This window comes from Ambystoma mexicanum, chromosome 3q (assembly GCF_040938575.1).
Source record: "Ambystoma mexicanum isolate Mex_15411 chromosome 3q, UKY_AmexF1_1, whole genome shotgun sequence".
Classification (NCBI taxonomy): Eukaryota; Metazoa; Chordata; class Amphibia; order Caudata; family Ambystomatidae; genus Ambystoma; species Ambystoma mexicanum.
The window spans coordinates 379,233,853-379,247,738 of NC_090926.1; the positions used below are offsets into that span (position 1 = coordinate 379,233,853).

Here is a 13,886-nt window from a genome sequence, read left to right on the forward strand (position 1 = left end):
CAATATGGTCTCTTCCACCAGTTTAATGATGTGTCTAATATTGGGAGGGTTCATCCCATTAGTGGGTTGGCTTGTGAGAGATTGTGAAGGATGAAGAGAGGGGACAAGAAAGGTATGGATTAAAGATTAAGTTATAAGGAACAATAAAATAAACAAAAACAATAAACAAGGAACAATAAAATTAATAAGAAATAAGGATTAAGACCATGTAAGGAGAAAACTAAATTTTCCATCTCGATACATAATCACATGTGGTGAGCCGTAAACACTAGGCATGTACTCCCAAGAGTTAACACTTTACACACGTGTCTTCCACTGCCCGCACACAAGAGCAAATGCAGTATGTCCTTTTGCAGGCGAAAGAAACTGGGCCATTCACCTATGATAAATGGCCCATCCTGGGCATGTTTAGCTCTGATCTTTCCATTGGGTGGCCTTGCCTCTTTTAAGGCATGCATCCCTCGTGAGGCTAGAGGAACATTGCTGGAAGGAGAAAGAAGCAATGGAAGCAAAATACCTGCTGCCAGTAGAAGCTTGCTTCTTACAGAGAAATCTGCCTCTTCTGATCAGTGAACAGCAACTGAACGGAAGATCATGGCAGACACGGGCTTTTCGGAAACTCAAACCTGTTTTGACTGAAGGCAGATTCAAGGTACTGTGACCTAACAACAAGTTTTGCTGCCCCCTCTTTTCAGTCTTGGAAGTCCAAACTCATAACCGCCCTAGACACTCCCGGTTCCCACACCTGTTCCGTACCCTGCTTCGGTTACTCAGAACTTCTATAGATTTGTGGAGCAGCGACGAATGGGAAACCGGTCTGGGATGTTTCTTCTCAGAGTGTGAATGGACTCACATTTGCTCACACAAAACTGGGAGGTAGCCAGGCTAAGACCTTCATAGGCGCAACAGCCGATTGCCTATTGCCTCTACTTCACTCCGCTGAGAATGTGGACATGAAGACTTGTGATAGTTCTGCACACCAGTACATCGTTTTGGGACTGTGAAAACCCAAGCGCTTGTGGGACTAAATATTAGAGAAATGGCCCAGTCACTAACTTTACCATTCTGAGACTTACCTTGCTATGCGCCTTAAGGAATTTCCCCACTGCTTTCAAACTCGTGGGCAGTTAAAAGATGGCTCTGGAGTTTTGAGAGTTGCAAAGAAGCAAATATTGAAGAAAGGTATACACAATAATCTGCCGAAAAGTGAGGCATGGATTCCAGGAGAGCTGCTCCTATTCCTTTAAATGGAAAGTGCGAGATACTTATGAACTGGCCAGGTCAGTAGTCAATGGGCTATATGTGTGTGTGTGTGTGTGTGTGTGTGAGTGAGAAATATGAAAGCCTTTAGATACTTGTTCATGTGATTTGTCTTACCCTGCCCTTTCCTAACCTTGTGTTTCTTCCCGCGCTCTTAATGATGACAGTTGCACAGAGGAGAATATGAATGAACATCGAGTTGCATTGAACACATTTTTATTAATAGTCATTAATAAATGTAATTCCATTATTGGAGGTAAGATGGGGGAGATACCCCCAACCACTTTTCTTGCTGTTCTCCTTCTTTGAGCAAACTCTCCTGCTTCTCACTTTCCAATTCCTTGTGTTTGGTCAATACCGTCACTATCCCCTCTTTCAGCTCTCTTCCCCTCATCCTACTCTTAATGCTCTTCAGCTCCTCCCCCTCAGTTCTTAAGTCCCTCCTCCTCATTAATGTTCCTATCCTCCTCCTCCGCTTTCAGTTGCCACCCTCAGCTTCTTCTTTTCGGATCTTAACTTTATGCCCCCTCCTCTTTGACGCTAGTCTTTTTCTCCCCATCTCTGGTCCACTCTCTCGGCACCTTCCCCCTTGCAGCACTGCCACACACTGTCCTTCTCCTCACAATGCAACCTCCTGATTCCTGCTCCCCACCATTTTATGCTCGTGAGGGTCAGCCTTGCAGCACTGCCACACACTGTCCTTCTCCTCACAATGCAACCTCCTGATTCCTGCTCCCCACCATTTTATGCTCGTGAGGGTCAGCCTTGCAGCACTGCCACACACTGTCCTTCTCCTCACAATGCAACCTCCTAATTCCTGCTCCCCACCATTTTATGCTCGTGAGGGTCAGCCTTGCAGCACTGCCACACACTGTCCTTCTCCTCACAATGCAACCTCCTGATTCCTGCTCCCCACCATTTTATGCTCGTGAGGGTCAGCCTTGCAGCACTGCCACACACACTGTCCTTCTCCTCACAATCCAACCTCCTGATTCCTGCTCCCCACCATTTTATGCTCGTGAGGGTCAGCCTTGCAGCACTGCCACACACTGTCCTTCTCCTCACAATCCAACCTCCTGATTCCTGCTCCCCACCATTTTATGCTCGTGAGGGTCAGCCTTGCAGCACTGCCACACACTGTCCTTCTCCTCACAATCCAACCTCCTGATTCCTGCTCCCCACCATTTTATGCTCATGAGGGTCAGCCTTGCAGCACTGCCACACACTGTCCTTCTCCTCACAATCCAACCTCCTGATTCCTGCTCCCCACCATTTTATGCTCATGAGGGTCAGCCTTGCAGCACTGCCACACACTGTCCTTCTCCTCACAATCCAACCTCCTGATTCCTGCTCCCCACCATTTTATGCTCGTGAGGGTCAGCCATTTGGGGATCTCAAGTGCGCGAACGCTGTGACTGACCCCTATACCATGGAACTACAAATCTCTCATATGGTGTCAATTTTCTGTTTGGACACTGTGAATCCACCCACTGTGGTTACTACAGGGGGGTCTGCCATCTGCCATCTTTCATTTTCTTTCTCGCTGCAGCAGTTGCCAGCAGGGGAGCCAACTTTTGAATTTTCAACGGCGCAGGTGATCAGATTTGATCAAAGTGGCAGACACAATTCTTGGATATAACCAATCACCTGAACTGCTGTTATGGGATCTGGGAACGCCCGAGCCCGTGTTGAGCGTTTTCCATTGCTGCGGCTCAGCTGTCAAATGATCTCTGCATTGCTAGGAAACAAATGCCAAACCATTGGATTTTTAGGAAAACCTTAAAAACCTATATCTATTTTAATTATTGCGGTTGATTGGCTGACTTTCTGTTTAGGTGTTAGTTACTTGCCTCTCCAGCGCCATGATGCCTCCGGACGACCGTGCGCTATACAAGTGACCATAACATGGGAATGTCAGCAACCGCTGATCCAAGGCCTGCTGTGGAAACAACGTCTCTTTGAAGATGACGTGTTTTTCGCTTTCAAGGGAGCAAAGGGCTGTCCATAGTAAATGCTGTTGGGGTACCTCTTTGAAGACCAGGGTCTGCTCACTGGCACTGAAGGATCCTGTGAGGCTCGAAGGCATGATGCCCGCCCCCCAGTGATGATCTGATAACACTTGTTTGTTCATCACTTTTTATTTCTCTGGTGCATTCCCCCTGAAACCTCAGAGTTGCAACAGGGGAGTTATCCTACCAGGTTGTCTCCTGCCCAGTTCTTGCATGCCAGGGCAGGTTAGTGTCCATACCATTGGCAACACCCCAGAAAATCGTGATGGTCCGCCAAGCTTGAGAACCTTTGTTATACAACCCTTGGGCACTGCACCAGAGATCGATTGGAGACTCCTGCCCCCCAAGGGAACACCCCAGTCCTAGCACCAAGCTCTGACATGAGACTTTGGGAGATGCAATTGGACTTGAAAGACAAAAAAAGTAAACAGAAATAACTGCAGGCAGGGAGTGGCCATGACATGTCCAGCTACTTCCGAAGTATATCGGGTCCTGATCACATAATCCTGGGTGCTGTCAATATTTCAGGGTGTTGCTCAAATAGTATGGGTGCCCCTGATGTTATGATGCTCCATATGTCACCCTGTCAAGGGTGCTGCTCAAATTGCAACATTGTATGCTCCGATAAGTCCGAGTTCAGCTCAGTATGCAAGTATTTCAGTTTTAACATTGCGATGATGTTTCCAGCTGCGCCAATTTATCACATATTTTCAATGTCAGGCAAGTTTCATTCCTATTTTTGGCCTACTAGAGCACATTGTTGTGTTATTTTCTACATTCCATTGGAAAAAAGGGTGAAGCTGGTTTTATCAAACGCCATGCCAGCATTGCCACACTTAAGTATATTGCCATGCTGATTTCGCAGTGTACCCCAGAAAATTGCAAGGCTAATGTCCACAATGCCAAGCTAGTTTTGTTTCAGTTGAACACAGTAACACGCTAGTTTGTACATTGCTACCAGAAGATTGTTAAATGTTAAAGGTTTTTATATTGCGCACTGTCACCAACGCAGTTGGTCCCCAGGCGCTCTGGTGGTTCAGTAAATAAGAGGAGGGCGGGTTGGGTTAGTCGGGTGAAGAGGGAGTAGGAGACAAAGAGGTGGTGTGCTGTTGACGGCTTCAGTTCGGTAGACACCGTGCGCTGAGCTTTGGTGTAAGTATTGGACCGGGGCGAGGCCTTGTGTGCTGTTGGTGCTGTTTATGTGTTGTTGGTTTGTTGTTGATGCAGTGTGGTAAAGTGTGTGCGGCTTGCTGGGCGAGAGATGGTTGTGTGAATTTTCAGGTGAGTTAGGTATGCAGAAATTTGAAGGTAGGGTTAGTGGGTAGTGACTCCAATCCTGGTTGTGGCACATCTTGTTTGATTTAATTTGTATTCCTATGGGTGTGATTAGTTGCTGCCTTCCTTTCTTGACCATCTGGCTGTTGTGGGTGATGACGCGGCACACTCCCTGCTTTCTTCTAATGAACTTTGTATAATGTGATTGGGTGTGTCTGTTCTCCCCCTTAGGTGTCAGGGCTGGGGGTTGGGTGACCCCTATTCTCTTGCTATCTGTGTGACATAGGTATGTTAGGGCTTGGGTGTGGTATAGGGCTAGGGTGCTATTGGTGAATCGTCCCAGTGCCTCCGTCTTGGTTTGCTTATGTATTCAGTCTTTGTGTCCTACTATCATGGCTGTCTTTCATTATGTGGTTTGGTATGTCGTGGAGTGTCAACCTTAGATTCTGTTTGTAGTCCAATAGCTTGGTGGGAGCCAGGATTGGTATCTTCATTCATCGTTGATTTAGCTTTGTGTGTGTTCCTGTGGGTGGTCTTCTAGTTACGCAGTGAAGAGCCAGGATTTTAGAAGTTTCCTGAATAGTAGGTGGTTTCTTGTGTTCCGTATGTTCTTTGGTAAGTGGTTACAAGTTTTCGGTGCCTGGTGGCATGCCAGCATTGCCCTAGTTGAGCACATTGTCATGCTGGTTTATGCATTGCCTTCAGACAATTATGATTCTAGTGTCCGAAATATCATGCTACTGGTGACCCTAACAAGCACTTTTTATGCTATTTATTGCATTAACGTATGGAAATTACAATGCCAGATTCAACAACACCATGCTAATATTTCCAGTCGTAAGCCATTGCCATGTCAGTTCCATCAAAAACCCAGTAAATACCAAGTCACGTTTTGTAGTGCCCTAAGATGATTGGTATGCCAGTACTGCCCTAAATAAATGCTATTGCCAGCTTCATAGTGCCCCAAAGGAATACGATACAAGTAATAGACAGAGGAAAGCAAAACAGATATTGGAAGGGGCTGACCGGGTATCCAAGTTAGTGCCACTTGACGTCTTGCCGGTGGACGGTCCCGTCCTCTAGCGTCTTCATGATTCATACTCCGGAGGACGCTCCAGGGTGAAAGGCGTGGAAGGACACCGGAATCTGGAATTGCCGGTGGTGGCACAGTGTCACGGCATGGTCCAGCTTGCGTCCAAGCTGAACTGAGCTGAACTGGTGGTCGGCCCAGCTTTCTGGTTCTGGCAGTGAAGACTGGTCCTGTAGCCGTAAGTAGCCCTTTGCTGGTGTCATACGGCGAGGAAGGTGAGGGTGGGTTTGCGCATCCCCATGCTTATAGGGGCTTGTGAGGAGAATGTAGTGGAGCGGGCAGCAGCGTAGACTGCTTCCGCTGTTCCTCCCAGCTTTCCTTTTTCAGTGCCATGCTGCAAGGAGGTGACACCATGGCATGCTCGCAGGCATAGAGCGGTGCCTAGCGGCTTTAACTATGGTCTATCTACCGGACACTTGAGGAGAGCAGATGCTAATTTCCTTGAGCCTTCTTCAGTGCTTTGGTGCTTGGGGTACTTGATCTGTTAGGGTTGTGTAAAGCTGGGATAATCTGTCTTTGAAGTGACCCCGAGCTGAAGAGCAACTCTCTTGTCTGGCTTCCTGTTTTTGCCCTTTTCGGCTTAATTGGCCTTGGCCACTGGTTCAGTCTGTGGTTGAGGGTGGGGGGACAGACTCTGGTTGCCCCCTGAGCTGCCGGGGTGTTTCACACAACAGAACCAGTTATTCGTCTTGTGCTGCTTTATACCCTGCGTTATCCTCAGCTAATTCTCTTGCCAATTGACTATCAGGACTAAACTGTGGATGGGGAGGAGGAGGGGACTCAGGCATTCCCTCAAGCCTGAGAACCGTTCCTCATCACAGTGTCGACTGCTACCACCAAGTATTGATATCAGCCTGCCGTCCGTTGTTTGCCCATGTGTTGTTTGTGTCATATTGCCATTCGCACATTTGTCCTCTGTATTCTCTGGGTCCAGTACTACATCACTTTCCCACTTTTGAATTTTGCACTTTGCTTGCTGCACTTTCATATTGCTTACAAGTTTGATCTTTCTTCATTTTTAGCATTTGCTCAGTTAGTCTATAGACTATGTAGAGGAGGTACCTGTCTTCTCCCTAGTCACCGCCCCTTTCCCACCATCATATTGGGATGGCAGAAAAAGAGCCATGATAGGGAACCCATGCCTGAATCATTGCAATTATCCTGCCCCCCGTCGAGTTTATGAGGGACAATATGCACTCAGACAACCCTTCAGAGTGTACCCGCAAGCTGATATAGTGGAGGAAAGTTACCAAGAGGGAGGTACTTTGCCAATCTGTCAAAATGCAGCCAAGAACAGAATGGATGTGCGTTAAAATAAAGTCTGATGACAGCAAAATAATGTACATATGAAAGGACTATAAACTTAATTTACCAAACCGATGTGTGTCATTTTCAGCAGCGCATGCTGGTGATGCAAGTCATGGTTGAACTGCCTAGGGCATGAGGCTCGATCATGACCACGCCCAAAAAAAACATCCTTGTGCCAGATTGTCTGGGGCATGGCCGAATCCTCATGCACCAAAATTATATCACTATTCTTTTGTACCTACATTTTGACACTTTTCAATAAATAAAACACAGGACACAATTACAAAAGCATTCTTTCGCGTCCTTGCCAATGCTCATCGCAGAAGTTTTAAGCCATCCAAAAATGTTGGGACCCACCCTTCTAATTTTGCCCCCTCCTCTTGACAAAACCGCAAAAAAGGTTACAACAACATTCAAAGTTATATTATCTATAGTTTTATTACAAAATGTTGCGCAGTTTCATTGAACAATACCAAATGTATACGCCATCTAATAACTGCTCTCCTATAACCTTGTAATGCACACATATGCATAGATATTCTCGAACATTTCTCAAGTTCGCGAACATCACAGCAATGTCTGTGAGCATCTGAGAAGAAAAAACACCACATTTTTTCAGGACATATCCCATCCCATGTTCTTCACACCTCACTTCCCCAGAGATTGTTTAATTTTTTTGACAATTGTAATGTGTTTTTGACTATGTTTTTACTGCCATGTTCATGGACTACAGGCGCAGTTTGCAATTCCAATATGGCGTCCATTTCAAATTTTGTGATGCACATTTTTGACCAATCTGCGGGTGAGTACGATGTCCGCGAATGTTATGTGGCTTCCTGATTGGCTCAGAGGTGTCCGCAGATATCGAACCAGAAAATGAGTCCGCGAACCGGATGGAGATATCACTAGTTTTTTTCACCTACGTTTTGGGCATGTTGAATGAATCTACTTGACCGATTAACACCAAATTTGCAAAAGCACGCTTACTTGACCGGCCCGTGGCTCCTCGGGAAGTTTGGTGCAAATCGATCCATCGGTTTTCATGTGTAGCCATAAGCAAAACATTTCTCCATTCAGATCTGTCCGGATTGCAAAGGTTTTGGGGGCCCCTAAAAGTTTTCCCCTGCTTCATGAAATTGCACAGAACTTTGCAGAATATTTGGCTGTATAATATGCTTACAAAGTTCTGTGAGGATTTGTAAAATGGCGCCAAAGTTATAAGTCACCCAAAGATTACTCTTCCTTTGGGTTGAGCAACTTAACCATAACTACAGGGCCACTACCACAGACCCTGAAAAATATGCATACCAATATTCCCATATGAAAAGGTATTCATGTTTGCTTTGTGCACAATTACAGTAACTGTACTATAAGAAATCATGTTCAAGATAGCTCTACCAATATATCAGTACCCATGCTTCAGAACATATTCCTGTTGGTTTTGCGATTAAAAATGCTATGCCACAATAAGAAGAAATGTTCAAACTGGCTCTTCCAATGAAGGCCAGGATAGACACATAACACTTATTTTGTTTGCTTCATCATAGATGCCCAGTAAAATTATTCGATGCAACAGTTAGATAGTATAGCTAGACTGGCTGCACCAAACACCAGTCTAGCCATGTAATAACACTTATCATGCTTGCTTTATCATAGATGCCCTGTACAAAATGTCAGGCAACAGTAAGAAATAGATATAGTGGCTGGGCGAAAATGCCAGCCTAGCCATGTAATAACACTTATGTTGCTTGCTTTATCTTAGATGCCCATAAAAAGCCATGCAAGGGTAAGAAATAGCTATAGAGGCCGTGCCAACAAGCCAGCGAGCCACGTAATGATACTTACCATGGTTGCTCCACCATATATGCCTAGAAGAAATGCCATGCCACAGAGAGAAATGGCTACACCGACTTTACCAAAATGCCAATTTATCCACGTAATAGCACGTATAATGCTTGCTTTATCATAAATCTCCAGTAAACAATTCCATGCACAGTAAGACATGGCTTGACAGGGTGCACCGAAATTCCATTCTAACCTTGTAATAACACTTGTCATGCTTGCTGTATCAGTGATAAAGCAAGCATGAAAAGGGTTGGTATGTGGCTGACATTCTGATGTAGCCAGCCCCACCAAGCCCCACCAATCCCCACCCAGTGGGGACTGTTACAGCACCCTGCTGAGAGGCTGCTTTCGGCAAGCTGGCCTGATGAAACTGCTTTCCCAAGGCTTTGGGAAATTGGGAAAGCAGTTCATGTTGCTCTGAAATTGTTGTAAATTCGAAATATTTATTTCTCCTAAAATTGGAGAAAGGTATAATTCCAATATAAAACAATTTCAAAGCAATGTGTGATGGGGTGGAGCCTGCAGCATCAGCATTGCTTGGTGAAGTGCTCTGCAGTGGCACTTGCAGGTACCTGGCGCGGCTGTGTGGGAAATATTGTTTTATTACTGAACTGGGCCTGCTCGGTAATGAAACAAGATTTAATGCACTGGCTCAGGGTGATGAACGAGGTACTTGCGCTTCCATCTTTTTATATATTTATTATTCTCCCTAAAGACGGCAGAAGATTCTTTGTCACATTTAAAGCTAATGATGAATAAAAAACAGATGCAAGCAACTAACCAAGTCCCTCATTGAGACACATCCAACACAGACACCCTGCCTGTCCAATGCTATGTACTGTGATGAGTCTGAAGATGTCTTCCCTTCTCCACTAGAGGGGACCTTTTGCATGGGGTCAGGGTGGTGCATCCACAGAACAATAATTCCCCTGGGGGTGGTGCATCGGGGGAACATGCACGGGAGAAGAAGCACCTTATGGGATTAGAGATGAACCTCCCCAGTGAACGCCTTATTCCCACCAATCACATGATCCTAGACCCCCTTATTACAAGCCTAAGAATAACCCCTTCCCTAACAGGCACATGAGTTGTTGTTACCATAGCCTTCCTGTACTGGGACGAGGAAGAATAGGGCCTAACTAAGTGTAGATCCCTTTACCAGTACTGTGATGAAGAAGAACCCTAATGACTCACAAGGGAGTCATAAGATCAGTACTGTGATGAGGGAGAAGTGTACCTTTAAGAACCACATTCAACAGTCTACTTTTTCCCCAAGTCCTATTGACCAGAGCTAGTATAAAAGGGAGGGCAGACTCAGGAAGTTGTCAACCCTTCCCTGGAGGAGTAGGTAGCAGGAATTTCGGGCTGTGGACCATTGTACTACCGAGAGAGAGGGGGAACCCTTTAACCCAACAGCCTGTGGGGAACTGATGGGAGCTGGAGTCTCTGTCACTTGTCTCCCTCCAAGAGGGAAGACCGTTCTCCCTCCCAGAGGGGGCGGGGGGAACCTTTGAGTGCTAGCAGTGTGCAAGGGAATACAGTAGATCCGAGCTCCAGCTCAAGCTCAGATGCCAAGTAGATATAATAGAGCGAATCTCGGCCCTCAAAGAGGATAAGTGAGAGCCATTTTTTTTTTTGTAAAGTATTTTATTGGTTTTTTCAAGAAAGTGAGAAACGTTACAAACTTACAAGTGTGGTAATAAAGAAACGATACAACAAAAAAAAAAAAAGTAACGTGAGAACAACCAAAACAACAGCAGTCTACATGTAGCGTTAATTATGAGATGTTTGGTGGCAAGTAAAAATTATAGTTCCGATGTTACAGGAAGCGAGGGGAACAGATTCGGGTAATTCCATCTCTGTATCAGTATGAAAAATAGGGTGTTGTAGGACGCTACAGTCCCTCAGGGAGGCTTATAGTCTGCCTTGAAGCGCATGTCACACAGGAGGGCTTTCCAGGAGTCCAGGGTTCCACTTGTGGCTTCTCCGCTGGTTGTGATCCCGTCTTGCCAGGCACTGGTTTCAGCAGTCGTCCATCTCGCCAGTTCGCTCAGCCACCGAGCGTGGCTGGGGCCCGCTGGAGTCTTCCAGGCCATCGCTATTGTTCTCTTGACCAAAATGCATGAGATGTCCATTAGTTTCACCAAATGTTTAAATTTGCCCGGTCTAGGATATATACCTAGTAGGCACTCTCTGGGCGTCCAGTCGTATCTTACCATGCCAGCTTCTGCGCAGGATTGTTTGGCTTTGAACCAGAGTGATTTCACTTTGATGCAGGACCAGAACATGTGGATCATGTCTGCCTTGTCATTTCCGCACCATGGGCACGTCGGGGGTATTTCGGGTTGAATGAGGCAATCCTGTGGGGAGTCATATATGTCCGGTAAAGGACATTCAGCTGTATTTGTCCGAATCTGGAATTCCGGGACACTTTCTTGGGGTAGATCAGTGCTCTCTCCCATTCCTTGTCAGTAAGTGGTGATTCAAGATCTGCCTCCCATTTCGCCTTCAGTGCCTGACCTTTGGGGTTAGGCTTGTCTATGAGTCTGTTGTAAAGTCTGGAAACTGGTCTCCATCCATCTGAGAGGTCGTGCATTTCCTGTAGCAGTGGGTCTGGGGTGGGCTCTTCCGGCCAGCTGTTCCACTGCTTCTTAGCGATCTGTTTGATCCTGTGGTACCAGAGGAACTGGCCCTTGGATAGTCCTTCAATGTTCTGTAACGACTCGAAGTCCCTGAATTCCCCATCAGTGAACATGTCTCCCCATGTATATATGCCTGCTTCCTCCCATCTCCTGGGAGTGGGAAGTTCCGCCTCCGACTTGCACACATCCACCATTATGGGGTTATCCGGTGAGTACGGATGTTTCACTTGCCTTATGTGACAGGCCCTGGCCCATATCTGCCTGCCCAGCTTGACAATCAGCGGAGTTTCGGGAGGTAGCCGAGGGGGAAACCATAGAGTTTCTTTGGGGATTAAGTTTGTGGAAGATTGCCTGAGTAGTTCCAGTTCGGCCGATGTGTCATCAGACAGCCACTTCGTAATGTGACTGAGCTGGGCCGCCAAGTAGTAAAGGTGAAGGTCTGGAAGTTTTATTCCGCCTTCCTTGTGTGGGAGAGACAGCGTGGCCAGTGTGAGCTTGTGTCTGCGCGGACCCCACAAGAAGTCCTTGATGATGGCCTCTAGTGTCTTGAAGAAAGGCGGGCGAATGTAGTGGCAAATATTGGCAAAGAAGTACAGGAATCGAGGAAGGATTATCATTTTGGCAATCGCCGCTCTACCCACCATTGACAGTGGTAGTTTGGACCAAAATTTGATTGAACGCCGAAGGCCGGTGACTGCTGCTATAGTGTTATGTTCGTGTGTGAGTAGCGGGGTGTGACCCACATTGATTCCCAGGTACCGGAACTTGTCAGGTTGCCACTGTATTCCGATAGGGGGGAGGTCGTCTACTGCAATGCCCCTCAGGCTAGCTAGGGGGAATGCAGTTGATTTGTGTCTGCTGAATCGTATCCCTGAGTACTTTGCATAATTGTCGAGAACTTCTAGCGTTGTGGGTGCGTTGAGCTCAGGGTTCCTCAAGTAGAGAAGTACATCATCCGCGTATAATGAAATTATGTTGTAAACGTTGCCCACCTTAATGCCCGCATCAAAGAACTGTTGGCGAAAGTATATGGCTATTGGTTCTAGGCCCAATATATACAGCATGGGCGAGAGTGGGCACCCCTGTCTCGTGCCCCTTTGTATTGCCCAGGATCCCGAGACAATTCTGCCTGTTTTAACCCTTGCCGTTGGCAAATTATAAAGTACCTGGATCCATCTGATGAAGGCCGCACCAAAGCCGAAGCCCCTCAAAACCTCCACAAGCCACTCCCAATAGATAGAGTCGAAGGCCTTGATGGCATCAAGTGACAGTATCGCCAGGTCCTCCTCTCGGTCGTGGGTTTCGGCCATGATGTGTTGTAGTCTCCTGAGGTTGGCCGTGGTGTTGCGTCCTGGGACGAATCCATTTTGATCTTCGGGAATTATGGATCCTACCACTCTGGCGAGTCTGTTGGCTAATATAGAAGTGAGGATCTTGCTGTCGTAATTCAGCATGGCCAAAGGTCGATAAGAATCACAATCGGTGGGTGACTTGTGCGGCTTGAGCATTGGAATAGTTATGGTCTCTTTCATGGTGTTGGGCAGGATGCCATTTGTGTAGGCCTCTTGATAAACTTCATGCAGGATGGGGGTGAGAATGGATTCGTAGGTCTTGTAGAATTCGGGCGGGAGACCATCACTGCCGGGGGCTTTGCCATTAGCGAGCGATCTGATGGCCGCTGTCACATCTTCGGAAGTGATTTCCGAGTCCAGTTCCTCCCTCTGCTCGCTGGAGATTTGAGGGAGGCCTATCTCCTCCAATGTTTCGATTAATTCTGCGGCGGGCACCTGGGACTCGTGGGCATACAATTTGGAGTAGAACTTAGCAAAAGTCTCGTTGATCTCCATCTGCGTCTTGTGTGTTACTCCTTTTTCGTCCTTTATCTCCGTTGGCAGGTGTTTAGGGTGTTCCCGCTTGCAGAGCCAGGCAAGCAATTTGCCGGGTTTGTCAGACTCGCTGTGGGATCTGGCGGTATGTGTTGCGAAGTCAAATTTCTCCAGTCTGACCCATGATTCCTGACATTTTATACGGGCTGTTTTAAGGATCTTTTCGGACTCTGGGGAAATGTCAGGGGCGGACTCTAGTCTTGCGATCTCTAATTCCTGGGCCTCAAGAGAGGACTGTAGTTGTCTGCGGGTTCCGCCCGCTCTTGAAATGATTTCTCCCCTGGTAACCACCTTCATGGCCTCCCACAGTGTGGACCAGGTAGCCACCGATCCCTTATTGATTTCGACATATTCCTCTAGCTTCTCAGCAAGGTCCTCTCTGAACTCCGGATCATCCAACGCTGCTGTAGGCATCCTCCACATGGGAATTGGAGGTTTGGGTCCACGCAGCTGCCAATGCATGGCGAGCGGGGAGTGGTCGGAAATCGATCTCCCCAAATATTCAGTGGATGTGGCCAGTGGAGATTGTTCCTTATCAACAAACAAGTAGTCGATCCTTGTGTGGACGCCA

The 13,886-nt window shown here is 46.9% G+C and overlaps 1 protein-coding gene across 1 annotated transcript in view; it reads left to right on the forward strand.

Annotated features, from left to right (window-relative positions):
• Window positions 1-13,886, forward strand: part of LOC138582604 (protein NDNF-like) — an 80,824-nt gene that overhangs the window by 39,504 nt on the left and 27,434 nt on the right. The window lies entirely within an intron of this gene.